The sequence below is a fragment of the Loxodonta africana genome, chromosome 1 (assembly GCF_030014295.1).
Source record: "Loxodonta africana isolate mLoxAfr1 chromosome 1, mLoxAfr1.hap2, whole genome shotgun sequence".
NCBI classification, from domain to species: domain Eukaryota; kingdom Metazoa; phylum Chordata; class Mammalia; order Proboscidea; family Elephantidae; genus Loxodonta; species Loxodonta africana.
The window spans coordinates 105,100,186-105,114,318 of record NC_087342.1 but is presented as its reverse complement, the minus strand read 5'-3'; the positions used below and the strand labels follow the sequence as shown (position 1 = coordinate 105,114,318).

Here is a 14,133-nt window from a genome sequence, read left to right as displayed (position 1 = left end):
AGAGAATGCACTTCGGCCCCCATGAAATATTAAGCAGAGAAATAGGTGCCCTTCCCATTTCATACCAGGGCATGGTGGTGGTGTTACCGCACTCAAGTTGATTCCGATTCATGGCGACACCATGTGTGTAGATTAGAACCACTCCATAGGGTCTTCAAGGATGTGACCTTTCAGAAGCAGATTGCCAGGCCTGGCTTCTGAGGTGCCTCTGGGTGAGTTCTAACCGCCAACCTTTCAGGTAGTAGTCCAGTGCTTAACCTTTTGTGCCACCCGGGGATGTGTAGCCCAAGAATAAAAGATGAAGACTTTGGAGAATATTTTGTTGACCAAACTCAGATTTGCTATACAGTTGAACCTTTTTATAAGGCTGGTTTGTGGACGGAGAAGAAAGAAGGCAAGGAAGCCACCACTCATCTGGTGTGTTTGGGACACGCTAAGGCCCAATTAATAAATTCCAGTGTTGAGTTTCACCAGTTGGCAACTGGGTGACTTTGAACTCTGTAACCAGAGCCCGTATTTCCTCACTGTGAAATGGGGATAACTTCTCTGTCGCTTTAATTTGTGGTGAGACTGTCTTAGGGTGTTGTGCTTGCATGTTCTTTGTGCTTTCACTTACTGTTTGTCGAAGTTTACCCTGAATGCATGCCAAAAAGAGCGTAATGCTAGATCTCGTGGGTAATACAGAACTGTCTGAATTATTATCCCTGCCAGAGGAGAGGATGACACAAATCCCTATGCCATGAAACCAATGGGTAAGTGTCATGAGAAGGTATAAGATCAGGATGGTGATTTTAGGCTGAGGGAAGTTGGGGCCATTCAGGGCAATGGACTGGTGGTAGTCAAGATAGAGAATGGGGTTGCCCAGGAAAGAGGTGATACTTAATGGAGGAAGGTTCCAGAAGACCTAAGATGGATTTGAAGATGGCACAGGGCTGGGCAACATTTTGTTCTGTTATATGTAACATCGCCATGCGTCAGAGTTGACTTTATGGTAGTTAACCACAACAATAGGATGTGCGGAGCACATCCATGTCCCTTTCCTCAGTTGAGCCTTATAGAAACCTGTAAGGTGAGGTTCTGTGCTTATAAATAAACTATATACCTGGTTCTGAAAATATTAATAAGCAAAAGAGTTACCTTGTTAAAGAACAGATGAGATAGAGAATAGATCAGGAATAAAGAATAGATTCCTCTAGCTGAAGTCTTTGGATGGCACAAGCAGTTTGTAGTCCACTACTAACCTAAAGCTTGGCAGTTTGAACCCACCCAGTGGCACTGTGGAAGAAAGGCCTGGTGGTCTGCCCCTGTAAAGATGACGGCCAAGAAAACTTTATAGAACATTTCTGTAACTTGTGGGGTCACCGTGAGTTGGAACCGATGCCATGGCAATGAGTTTGCTTTGGTTTTGGTTAAGGTGAGGGAACCTAGGTTTGCAGGAATTGAAGGAATTTAAACTTCTTCCTCAGCTGAAGGGTCCCAGAACAGAGTCCTTTTGCCTCCTCTCCCTGTGTTCCTTCATCTTTCCACACGCCCTCTCAAGAAGAAGAGCCTTGGGCACTGACTAGAGCTCAGCTTCTCCCTCTAAATGAAGAAGGGAGCAGAAGACTAGAGAATGAAGGACAGGAAAAATTTGAGGTGGAGAAGAGGGAAGGTGAAGGTCACAAACGACTGATTTTAGGGAGGTAGGAATGGGATATATGGGACCTGGGGTCAGTCACTAGAGGGTCAGGTCCCAGATCCACAACTACCAGCCCCCATAACCACGACCATGACCAAGTTAGTTAACCTTTCTAAGCCTCAGTTTCTCCTTCTGTAAAACAGGAGTACCGCACCTACCTCCTAGGGTTGTGGTGAAATTAATGAGTTATGTGCGGGAAGTGCTTGGCACTTAGTAAGTCTTCCATGTACAATAGCTGTTGTTGTTACTAGGAGTCCCTGGGAGGTGCAGATGGTTAATGTGCTCTGCTGATAACTGAAAGGTTGGAGATTTGAGTCCACTCAGAAGCACCTTTGAAGAAAGGCCTGGCAACTTTTTTGTTTGTTGTTAGGTGCTGTCGAGTGGGTTCCTACTCACAGTGACCCTATGTACAACAGAACGAAACACTGCCCTGTCCTGCACCATCCTCACAATCGTTGCTATCTATGTTTGAGCCCACTGTTGCAGCTATTGTGTCAATCCATCTCTTGGAGGGTCTTCCTCTTTTTTTTGCTGACAGTCTGCTTTGCCAAACATGATGATGTCTTTCTCTAAAGACTGGCCCTTCCCGATAACATGTTCAAAGTATGTGACATGAAATCTTGCCATCCTTGCTTCGAAGGAACATTCTGGCTGTACTTCTTCCAAGACAGATTTGTTTGTTCTTCTGGCAGTCCATAGCAACCTACTTTTGAAAAGCCAGCCATTGAAAACCCTATGGAGCATAGTTCTACTCAGATACACATAGGGTTGCCATGAGTTTGAGTCAACTCAGTGGCAACTGGTTTATTGTTATTATCACTATTTATTGTGGTCACAGAGGATTGGTGCCTCTGTGAAATGATGGTGCCTTTACCTCATTGGTGTTGGGCCCTATCCTGCCTAGTAGGTCAGTAACAGGTTCCCTGCATTCTACATGAACATGAAGGTACTTCTCCCCCTCTCCCTGCCTCTCTGTCTCGTTCTTTCTCTGCTTCTCTCTATTTTCTTTTTAAAGCAGCTAACCCTTTTTGAAAATTTTATTGTTGTTGAAAATATACACAGCAAAACTAAAGCAGCTAACCTTTGTTAAGCACCTCCTATATGTCAGGCAAACGGAGCTCTGGCGGTGTAGTTATTAAGCACTTGGCTGCCAATCGAGAGGGCGTTGGTTTGAACCCAGCAGCCGCTCCACAGGAGAAAGATACAGCAGTCTTTCCATAAAGATTTACTGCCTTGGAAACCCTATGGGGCACTTCTACTCTGTTCTTTATGGAGTTGACTCCAAGGCAATAGGTTTTTTTTTTTTTTTTGTATATGTCCGGCATTTTGCTCTGTATTTTTACATATGTTTAAAGTCTTCACAATAGCCCTCTGAGGCAAAGTTAACTATTCTTATTTTTCAGATAAGAAAATTGAGCCCTAGAGGCCCATGGGAGAAGATTTAGACCCAGTCTCAATCACCTAGAGAACATACTGTGTGATGGACCCAAATCTACGGCTTGTGTGGACCAAATTCCCTGCCCCTTTCTAGCTAGTGAGCTTGCTAGAACACAGCTGGGGTGGTCTGTTACTTCTGCCTTTTCCCTCCCTTAATTGTATGACTTGGAGTAAAGGTACTTAGCTACTCAATGCCTCACTCTTCTTGTCTGTAAAATGGCAATGATAATAGCACTGAATTGGTAGGGTTAGCGTGAAGCGAGGTGCGCTGTTAAGTGGTACACAGCGAGGCGTGCTGTTAACTGGTGGCTGCTCTTATCCTTGTCTGCAACCTCCTGAGGTACTGCCCAGCCCTCTGGGAACTGGACCCTTTTGCGTTGTTAGCCTAGGGAATGAGTCAGTTAGCCCTGAGGTAGGAGTCAACTATGGCAACTAGTTTTTAAATATGTGAGAACTTTAGGGACTCTCACATCTGCCTGCTTGTGCCCTTAGGAAAAAGGAGTTCTAGTAGCCCTGGTGGCCTAGTGGTTAAGAGCCTGGCTGCTAACCAAAAGGTGGGCAGTTCAAATCCACCAGCTGCTCCTTGGAAACCCTGTGGGACAGTTCTACTCTGTCCTATAGGGTTGCTATGAGTTGTAATCAACTCGATGGCAATGGGTTCGGTTTTTTTTTTTTTTTTAGTGGCACGCAGAAGTGAACTTACAAAGACAGCTGCTCAGTGTGCGAGTTTCCTAGTAAGAGAAAGCAAGCAGCCGTAGGGTATTCCTTTCTTGGGGCATTTGGTTCTGCGGTTGTTTAGCTGGGACAGGAAGGAGGAATTAACGCCGGGAACAGTTTGAGGGTAGGATCAAGACGCAAGAGGAGAGTAGGGCGGGAGGGTAGGGAATTGAGGTTGGGTGGGGCTCCTGGCTCTGTAAAGACCTGTGAATCAGCCAGAGGCCCGAGGGCTGGGTGCAGTGGGCTGGAGGTCAGTTCTTTTGAAACTGGTGCTTCTCTAAGTTAGCCTTGGCTGCTGTTTTCAGGATAGATGGATTGGGGGGAGGGACAAGGAAAGGGAGAGTCCCCTTGGAAGAATGAAAACCTATGATGCGGCCACAGCAGAAATCCAGGAAGGAAATGATGCAGGATTTTGCTCTGATCGTAGGGATGAATGAGTGAGGCTGGAATGGAGAAGCAGTTTGATGACTCCTTGGATGTGGAGGTGAGTGAGGGAGTCTAGGAGGACCCCAGTTTTTAGTGCTGTTGGTTCGGCAGTGCCACTGACAAAGATAAAACAGAGGGACAAGGTTTGGAGCTCATTCTTGGACTCGTTGAGGCTGAGAAACCTGTGAGGCACCCAGGTGGAGGAACCATCAAGTTCAAAGAATATTCTGATGAAATTAGACACCATCTGCAACAGATTTCAGTTCTTGAAGCCATAGGGGTGGATGAGATGAGCAAGAAGAACATGGGCTGGGAAAATCAGGAGGACGGTGGAGCCGTGGGGACACTAGCAGAGGACTGGGGTCCACAGAGATGAGGGATATAGGACCAGACTGGTTTTATGAAATACTCTGTAAAACCAGTGCCCTACTCTTAAAATTGTTTTAATTTGCCCCCTAGCCTGCAGGGTGGAGTCTGAACACCTTTACCCAATGTACGAGGCTTGTTCAGATCAGGCCTGTGTAAGTTCCTAGGGCTGCTCTAACAAAGCCACAAACTGGGTGACTTCAAACAACAGACATGTATTCTCTTGCAGTTCTGGAGGCTAGAAGTTCGAAATCAAGGTGTTGGTAGGGTTGGTTCCTTCCAAAGCGTGGAACAAAGGAGAGTTTGCTCCATGTTTCTTTCCTAGCTTCTGGTGGCTCCCAGCTCTCCTTGGCTTGTAGCTGCCTCGCTCTAATCTTGGCCTGCATCGTCAAGTCCTTGTGTGTGTGCCTGGGTCTGTGTTTTCTTTTCTAATGATGTTAGTCCTTAGATGAGGGGCTCTACTAGTCCAGTATGTCCTCATCTTAACTAACTACATCTGCAAAGACTCTTTTTCCGAACAAGGTCACATTCTGAGTTTCCACGCGGACATGAGTTTTTGGGGAACACTGTTCAACTCAGTCCGAGGCGTTGGTGGTCCAGTAGTAGCATTCTCACCTTCCATATGGGAGACCTGGGTTTACATCCTGCCAGTGTATCTCATGTGTATCTACCACCCTTCTGTCAGTGGAGGTTTGCTGAACAGGTTTCAGTGGAGCTTCCAAACTAAAGGCTAGGAAGAAAGGTATGGAGACCTACTTCCAAAAATAAGCCAGTGAAAAGCCCATGGATCACAGCAGTCTGATCTGCAACTTACTCATGTGGATAGTGCAGGACGGGGCAGCGTTTTGTTCTGTTGTGCATGGAGTCGCCATGAGTTGGGGCCAACTCAACAGCAGCTGACTACAACTAAACCTACTACAGGCCTCTACCTGCTGTTTTGGCATTATTCCTCCTCCTGCCCTGCCACAGCCTTCTGTTGGGAAGAGGTCCAGGATCTACTTTGGCTGAGGTTCATTGTCTCTGTCTCGTGAGCTTCTCCCTCTGTGAGAGCACCCACAACACTGTTTATTGTCTGGGTTCCCCACTAGCCGTGAGCTCTCTGAGAACAGGGACCTGTCCTTGCTCGTCTCTTCTTTCTATAACCCGGTGGTTGAGACCCCCAGTTTTAGAGTAGTAGCTCTTCACTGAATTAACTATGTGACCCTGAGTGATTTCCTTAACTTTTCTTAGCCTCAGTTTCCCCATCTATAAATGGGGCTATTAAATGAGAATTTAATAAATGGAATGAGAAAAGTCAGGTAAAGCAGCTAGTCGGGACCTAGAATCTCTGTGAGGGCCGAAGCCATGCTTGGTTTGTTTGCCGTTGTGTATCCGGCACTTGGCACAGTGTCAGACATAGTAGGTGCTCCGTAAATATTTTTGTTGAATAAATGATCGCTTGGGGAGACTTATCTTGATTGATAAGTGATGACACTTGTGTGTTAACGAATGTGACTGCACTAAGTTATACCCTTCTTTAGAAGCCCCCTTCCTTCTGCCTTCAGCCCCCAAGAGCTGGGTAATTACAGTTTGAGTTTCAGATAAATGCTGACAAGTGGTGTTGAATAGGGGTCGCAGTTTGAGTCAAGCTTACAGCCCTGCACCCAGCGTTTCTCTTTCATGTGGATGGAACAAACTTAGGCTTATTACATTGGCGGTAGCTATGGTGGCTGCAATAAATGAGTCACCATTTACTGTAAAGCTCTCAGATGCCCGTCAGACACATGCCAGTCGGGAGTGACAGGGGCTTTGGCAACACAGGCAGCCCAGCTGTGGGCATCTAGAGACAGACAGTAAATTCTTCTTGTGATCTCAAGTAGTACAGAGGTCTTAGGTGAGGGTGCGCAACTGTCTTAGGCCCCTCCTTCCAAAATTTCCTACTGGAAGTATATTCTGACCTATAAAACAGTGGTCGACACGTTTTGAAGCCAACTAAATAAGTCTGTGCAAATTTGTGTTTACCTAGTTCTAGAGATTCATGCTTGTGTCTGTTTTTGTTTTTGTGTGAAATACTGAATTTGTTTTATTATTATTATTTTTTTGACCCACTTTTCTTGTTTTTTGACCATCGGCTACCAAGAGCAGTGCTTTTTTCCTTTTAAGTTGAAATTTCTTTGGCTCCTCTCTGCCTGCAGGTGATGGTTTTCTGTTCCTTTCAAGAGATGAACCTGTGAAATTCCATTTGGTCTCCAGTGTTAGATAGGGCTTGGGGCATTTGTGGCCTCTTGGGATGAACTTGATTGTGAAGAACTGAAAAGACAAGACTCCCAGGCTCAGCGTGTTGCCTCTTGCAGGTGGAGCTGGGTGGGGCAGGGTGTGGGGAGCGGTGAGTGGCTAGAGAGGCACCCACAGATGCCCTGTATGTGTCTGGTCCCCTGATGGGAACCAGGTTTCCCACATGCCGGCTGTGTGGCAGGTCCTGGGGCCCTCACGGAATTTAAAATCTGGGTGTACAGATAAAATGATTTTGTGTGTGTCTGTTTGCATATCTGTGCCATGGGGCCTTGGGTAAGCCTCAGTTTCCTCGTCTGTAAAATGGGGTTAATGACACCTTCCTCAGTAGGGTGGTTTTAAGGATTTGATGAAATATGTAAGGTACTTAGTATAGGTTTAGTACATAGTAGGGCTCAAAAAGTGGTAGTTCTCATTATGAGCAGTGCTCTGAATCTTTTATTTTGGGAACACGAATGAGGAAGGAGGCCTTTGGTGAGACAAGGGGTTGTTTTGGGTTTAGGTAACTAGTGGTTGACTTCCTGAGTTTTGATGGAAATTGATTCACTTACGTATGTTGGCCTCTGCATTTGTTTTATTAGTTTCTGCCTCTCCACTTGGGCATTTGCTGCTGGCCCCTTCCCCATCCTCCAAGGCTTGTCTCTTCTTGGTCTCGTTCCTTGATGGGCCTCAGCTGCTTGAACTGACATGCTTGTCTGGTGCATGTAGAGGACTGCATGAGCTTTGCAGTGTAGTTCACACCCTCACACCTTCCTCTGGCCATTCAGGCATAGCAGGTGGTGAGTTTGAGTGTTGCCTTTTCCAAAGTCCCAGTCAGGACCCAGGTCTGCCGGAGATTTTTGTGTCTCCCTTGGGAACAACAGACTGTCAAGAACATCTGTTTGGGTTTCTGAAATTATGGGCCCTCTGGGACATAGGCAGAGTTCATGGGAGCAGTGGTGACAGACTATTTGAAATTTGAGACTTGGTTGTCATAGCCGGACTTTATCTGCATGAAGGACTATGGGGCAAAAGGATCGTCCCTTGCATCATTCTTCTTCTTTATTGCTGGTGTCTCCCCTAGTCCTCGCCCATCCCCAGCTTTTGGGGTAGAAGTTGCTTTCCTAGAGCAGATACCCCTTGCTTATTAAATTCCCAACTTCTCAGTGATATCATTGCCTTTTCCAACACAGTATTTATTGCCCTCCCAGAGGGTAAGGTTCTTGGTGGTGGGGACCTTTGTGTCTTGTTGGTGGCTGTATCCCCAGGACATCCCCTCAATAAGCAAGTGTTGAGTGAGTGGGTGAATGAGTGAATGAATGAATGACATGCCAAATGAAAACCCCTCTTAATGATAAAAAATTCAGATAGGGTGAAACTGGTCTTCCTCACCTCAGCCCCACTACCACAGGAAAGGAATAGTTATTATTTTCTGTTCTTACTTTTTTAAATTGTGGTAAAAATATGCACAGCAGAACACTGGCCAATTTAACAATTTCTACATGTGTAATTCAGTGACATTGATTACATTCTTCATATTGTGCAACCATCAACACTTTCCTTTCCAAATTATTCCACCACCATTAACATAAACTCAACACCCCCTAATATTTGCGATTTTTTGGATGCGTCATTCCCTCTTCTTTGTATGTGTTTATGTAGCTGACATTTGAGTTGTGCCACATCGAGCTGTACACCCCTTTGCTTGGTTCTGCCTAGTGTAGTAACGGTGCAGGGTTTAGAGTGGGCTGGGGTTAGGGTGCCTTCTGCGACCAGGACAGGAGTGTTTTTCTCTGTACAAAAGAGACTGATCCTGTGACCTCTGTTTTCATTGGTAGCTGGAGACAATGGAATGTAGAAAGGCTACTCATGTCGGGTGGGTTAGAGAGGATGAGTGACCTCTTGTGTATAATAATCAGAATTCTAACACAGTTCTGAATCCAAAGATAATGTTCTTTGTACAGCATCACACCGACTCCTGGAATACTAGAGTGCTCTGATACTGGAATTCCAATCACTCTGGGTCTCAAGGACCTTCTTGGAGAGGAGGAAGAGTAGATAATTGGCGGTCTCCAAAAGTGACTTTCTCCATCCCCTGCCACACTAGAAGAGGATCAGACCGTGAGGGATAGTAATCGGGAATTAGGATAGAGAGGCTGGCCTCTTCTCCCAGAGCCCTCAATAACTCTAGCCGTAGCGACCCACTGGAGCTGTATACTCCCTACCCTCCCTCCGTCCCCATTGTCAATTTCTGGTTACTCCAAATCAGCATTAGGCCAGGATTGACTGCAGCATTGTGTGTTCCTTTTCTAAAGCCTTAAATATTGGAAGAACTCACTTGTCCCAGTGTCTTAATATGAAGCCACATTAGGACTGCATTTGCCAAGACCAGCAGCACTGCAGCCCCTTGGAGAGCGTGGGCTCTTTTCTGGTTGTGTTGGCATTTGGGTATCAGTGATGCCTTTCCCCTTCTTTTCATTAAGTAGGTACCTGGTGAAACCCGAGTTTCCCATTGGTGATTGGGAAAAAATAAGTCCTCATTGTCAGGGGGTAGAGTTTAGTTGCAGTGGGGCCTGTACTTTCTGTTTGATCATTTTAGGTTTATTATACTCTTATCTGTAATGGAAACCATAACACATGCTGTGTACTAAAAGTCGACTCTTGGTTTAATGAGAAACTGGTGAGAGGGACCCACTTCCTCTTGTTATTTGTTTTATTTTTTTAAAAAATTCTGTACATTCTGTTTCATTTCTCTTCCTCTGGACTTTTAGAAAAGTCTCTGGCAATATACGATAAAAACCAAAACCACTTAGAAGATAAAACTGGACTTTGGAAAACACATAGCATCTTCTCTCCAAGGTGCCTTCCTTCTCACCATCTGGTTGAGATTCTCCGTGCGTCTAATGGGGTAACAGGAGTTGAGATGGAGAAACTGAGGCCCACAGAGGAGATGAGACTTGATTGATGTCTAAATTGGAGCAGGGCTAGAATCAGACATAGCCTGCTTAGAGGTTCCAGGCTAGTCCTCTGCTTCTTAGCAGAATGTTGGTGTTACTTGTGGGATATTAACCCTGTCTCCGTATATCCTTAAGCACTGCTTTCTGGTATTTCATTGGCTTGCTTAACATGAGCTTTTATTAAAGAATTATTATGCTAATGCATATTATGTGGTGTCAGAATAATCTGAGTGAATTTCTTATCCATCCGTCCATTCATCCAGCCAGAATATTTCTTGACATGCTGTGCACAAAGCTGTGTGCCAGGCCCAGAGGGGTTTAAGGATCAAGGGAGGACACATCTCCAGCAGATTCCACTTCTGAAGAATTTTGTGCACCCTTTCTTTGGAGTTGGAGGTAGGGGAAAGGACAGAAGTGTAGTACAACTGTAATACCAACCAGAAAAAAATAAGTACTATAATAAGCATACCAGCAAAATGGAATCGTGGAAGGTGATGTTAATTTTTGGTGAGAGATGTGAAGATGGCAATGAAGTTAAGTTTTGAAGGAGGAGCAGAGTTTTTATAGTAGGCAGACTATGAAAAAACACTTGGAACAAAGGACTAATGGACCACATGAACCAAAGAACTAGATGGTGCCCGGCTACTACTACCAGTGCTCTGGCAAGGATCACAATAGAGGGCCCTGGACAGAGCGGGAGAAAAATGTAGAACAAAATTCAAATTCACACGCAAAAAAGGATCAGACTTACTGGTCTGACAGAGACTGGAGGAACCCCTGAGACTGTGGGCCCCAAACACCCTGCTAACTCAGAACCAAACCCACCCCCGAAGCCCACTTTTCAGCAAAAAATTAGACAGGCCGATAAAACAAATGGTAACACGCTTGAGGAATGGGCTTCTTAGTTCAATCAAGTATGTGAGACCAAATGGGCAACTCCTGACCAAAGGGAAGATGAGAATTCAGGAAGGGACAGGAAACTGGACAAATGGACATGGGGAACCTGGGATGGGAAGGGGGAGAGTGCTGACACATTTTAGGGATTGCAACCAATGTAACAAAACAATTTATGTATAAATTCTTGAATGTGAAACTAATTAGTGCTATAAACTTACACCTAAAGCACAATAAAATTAAAAAAAAATTTTTTTAAGAAAAAAGAAAAGACACTTGAGGAAATAAGGACCAAGGGCAAATTATGACCACAATCTTGATTCCTTAATACCACACTGTACAAACACAGAGGTAATCATGTCCTGGTTTTAAGTGGGTATTTGTCAGATAATGGTTTTACAGAATGCTTGGTCCTCCTTCACTTTGGGGCTAGGGTTGTGGGTAGAAGGATGGATGTAGGAGAGGGTTAGTATTCATTGAGTGTTTTACGGACATTTATGCATTCGTGGCATATACTATCTAATCTGAGGCACACAGCTAGCAAGTGCTGGAGCTGGGATTTGAACTCAGGACTCTAATTTCAGGTCCTCTGCTCTTCTCACCCTATGGCTTTATCACTTTCTCCTGGGGATTCACTAATGTGAGTACGAGCATAATTCGCAAACAATAAGGTTGAGGTTGCAAAGTAGAGTTGGCTTTTGATAGGTGGGAATGCTTATTGTAAATCATGTCACTGAAACTTTCTGTGGTAAGTGGCGGGAATATTTCCATTTTGGTCATGCTTTCTGGAGGGCCCTCTGTGGTGCCCTTCTTTTGTAATGCTATTATTTGGCTCTTTTATTGGATGATTGCCAAATACATTATTTTTCTGAGGAGCAAGTATCTTCTAACCTATGACCTGTCCAAACTGGCAAGTCATGTTCTGTGCTTGAATGGGTTTTTAATGAATGTTGAATGGAGACAAGCTTTTGAACTGGTGGAACTGGCTGAATTTCCTTCTGTTTGAAGAGGTGGATTTTTTGTTGGACAAACTAATGATGTCCCATGAAATCTAAAAGGAGAAACAGTGAGAGTGAGTAAGTTGAGCCAAGCTGCCTGAAGAGGCATGGCACTTCCTGGGGCAAAGGCACTAGACTGAGGATTGGGAATTTTGCACCCGTTTTCCCAAGTCATGTCTTGAGACTCCAGGGTGTGTCAGGTAAGTGAGCATTGTTCGGGGAGTAAGGTGGGTGTTCGAATCTTAATAAATATTTGGTAATGATATGATAAACCCCTTGCCATCGGGTCAATTCTGATATGTAGCGGCCCTATAGGACAGAGTAGAATTACCCCGTAGAGTTTCCGAGGAGCAGCTGGTGGATTTGAACTGCTGACCTTTTGGTTAGCATCCAAGCTCTTAACTACTGTGCCACCAGGGCTCCAATGATATGATACCGTATTGATAATTCTAGAGTGCATCTTGATGGTGCCTCTGTCCTCTCATTTGACCCCTCTAGTAAGGGCTTGTGCAAAGAATATTGTTGGGGAAGGTGCCTGAGGCTGCTGGTTTTATCACATGAAGGAAGTGTAGTTCCTGTGAAGTCCCAAGCCTGTTACGCATCTAATTTCTTGCCGCCGTTCTCCTCTGATGACTCCCTCAGCCTCCTTCCTTTCTCTCCCTTCTCCATTACAGTGTAATTTTAGTATGCGTGATCCTTCCAGAACTTCAGATCAGTTAATCTTAGAATCCTCTTCTCCAAGAACATCTTGCCTTTTCCTCTCTCTTCTGTATGTTGGGGTCTGGGATTCTGCTGCTAAAAAAATAGTTTGGAAACCAGATGTTTAGAGCATTTCTGCAGTGTTCAGGGTCTTCAAGGGTGGCTGGAGAGGGTTTGTGAGTGAGGGCCTCCTGCTGCAGAGAATGCTACGGGTGTGTGTGTAGCATGGTGGGAGGTGGCTAGGGAGGGGAAGGGAACTGATGTGCCTGTCCCTTGCTCTGCCTCTGCAGTCTCGATCCTTCTTGCTTTTGGGGTACTAAGCCCACTTTTTACCTCCCCTTTCTCTAAATCTTTCTCTGATCTTTCTGCTTTTCTACTGGATTTCTGATGGTGTCCTTAGAGCCATCCTCAGTGGATGAGGAACTGGGAACAACCTGCTTGGAACATTCCAGAAGTGAAGGGGTCAGGGCCTGAGGAGAGCTAGAATTGAGTGTGTGTGTGTGTGTGTGTGTGTGGTGTGTGTGTGTGACTGTTGATCAGGTCCGGCTTGCCAGTTTTTTGGCTGCAGGAGTTGGAGTCATGGTTTGGTTAAACAAGAGGGTCAATCCATGGGTCCCAGCGAGCACAAAGCCATGTTAATGGTGTCTCTAATATGGAGCTGGGAGGTCTGTTTTTGTTGAGGCTGTGCTTCTCCTTGAGTTGTGAATATTGATTTTATTCTCCTTTCCCAGGGTGCCACCTATCTCTGCCTGAGGAGTTGGGTGCAGACCTACTATAAGGGCTTAGGCACACTCATGAAACACTGGAAAGAAACCTTGAAAAGAAGTCTATTAACTCGGTTGCTGGAAGAAAAATCGAGCTAGCTTCTGGGCCCCTAAAGATTCATCCAGAAAACTGAGGAGAGTTTTTCATTAGCTAGTAACTCCCTTCTTCTCCAACTAGATCACTTTTGAAAAGTCACTTGCGGAGGAAGGGAGGGACCAGGGACTCTGAGTTTCTTGAGTCCCAGCAGCAAAATCCCTCCTGGTGTTGCCCAGGTGGACCGTTTCATCTAACGCACTGCAGGCTGTGGAGATGGGACCAGAGGGTGGCAGGCAGAACCCTCCTTGCTGAAACTTTCCTGCTAGCTTCAACCCTCTCTCTTTTTCCTGTTGCCAAACATTTAATGGGAAACTGAATAATCTAAAGGAAGAGCTTAAGAACCATAGCAGCTTTAGGTCTTACCAACTTGTTTAGTCCCAGTCTGCCCACATCTTGGACACGTTGGTTGTTTAGTGATAGGTCCCACCTTCCATATGGGAGACCTGGGTTCAGTTCCTGGCCAGTGTACCTCAAGCACAGCCACCACCCATCCCTCAGTGGAGGCTTGTGTGTTGCTGTGATGCTGAACAGGCTTCAGTGGAGCGTCCAGTCTAAGATGGACTAGGAAGAAAAGCCTGGTGATCTGTTTCTGAAAATCAACCAATGAAAACCCTATAGATCACAACAGTCCCATCTGATCATTGGAATGGCACAGGACTGGCAAGTGTTTGATTCCATCGTGCATGGGGTCGCCATGAGTTGGGGGCTCACTTCTGCACACCAGGCTCCTAGGAACCATAGAGCTTTGCATTTAGGTGGGCCTTAGTGATTTCTTTAGTCAGTTCACCCCTCACTTTGTAGAGGGCTGACTGAGACCCAGAGAGGGGAAGTTGGCTGCCACAAAGTCACA

General features: G+C 45.4%; 1 protein-coding gene across 25 annotated transcripts in view; it reads left to right on the top strand.

Moving 5' to 3' along the window:
* TRERF1 (transcriptional regulating factor 1) overlaps positions 1–14,133 on the top strand; it is a 257,062-nt gene that overhangs the window by 45,440 nt on the left and 197,489 nt on the right. For 2 of the 25 annotated variants that reach the window (XM_064286035.1, XM_064286027.1), the window contains exons 3-4: positions 3,082–3,212; positions 4,260–4,316. The exons of 20 other annotated variants lie outside the window; for them this stretch is intronic. The gene's annotated coding sequence lies outside the window, so the exon portion shown is untranslated. Of the gene's footprint in view, positions 1–3,081; positions 4,317–14,133 lie in introns of all 25 variants that reach the window. 3 more of the 25 variants (XM_064286011.1, XM_064286001.1, XM_064285983.1) reach the window with 2 other exon arrangements.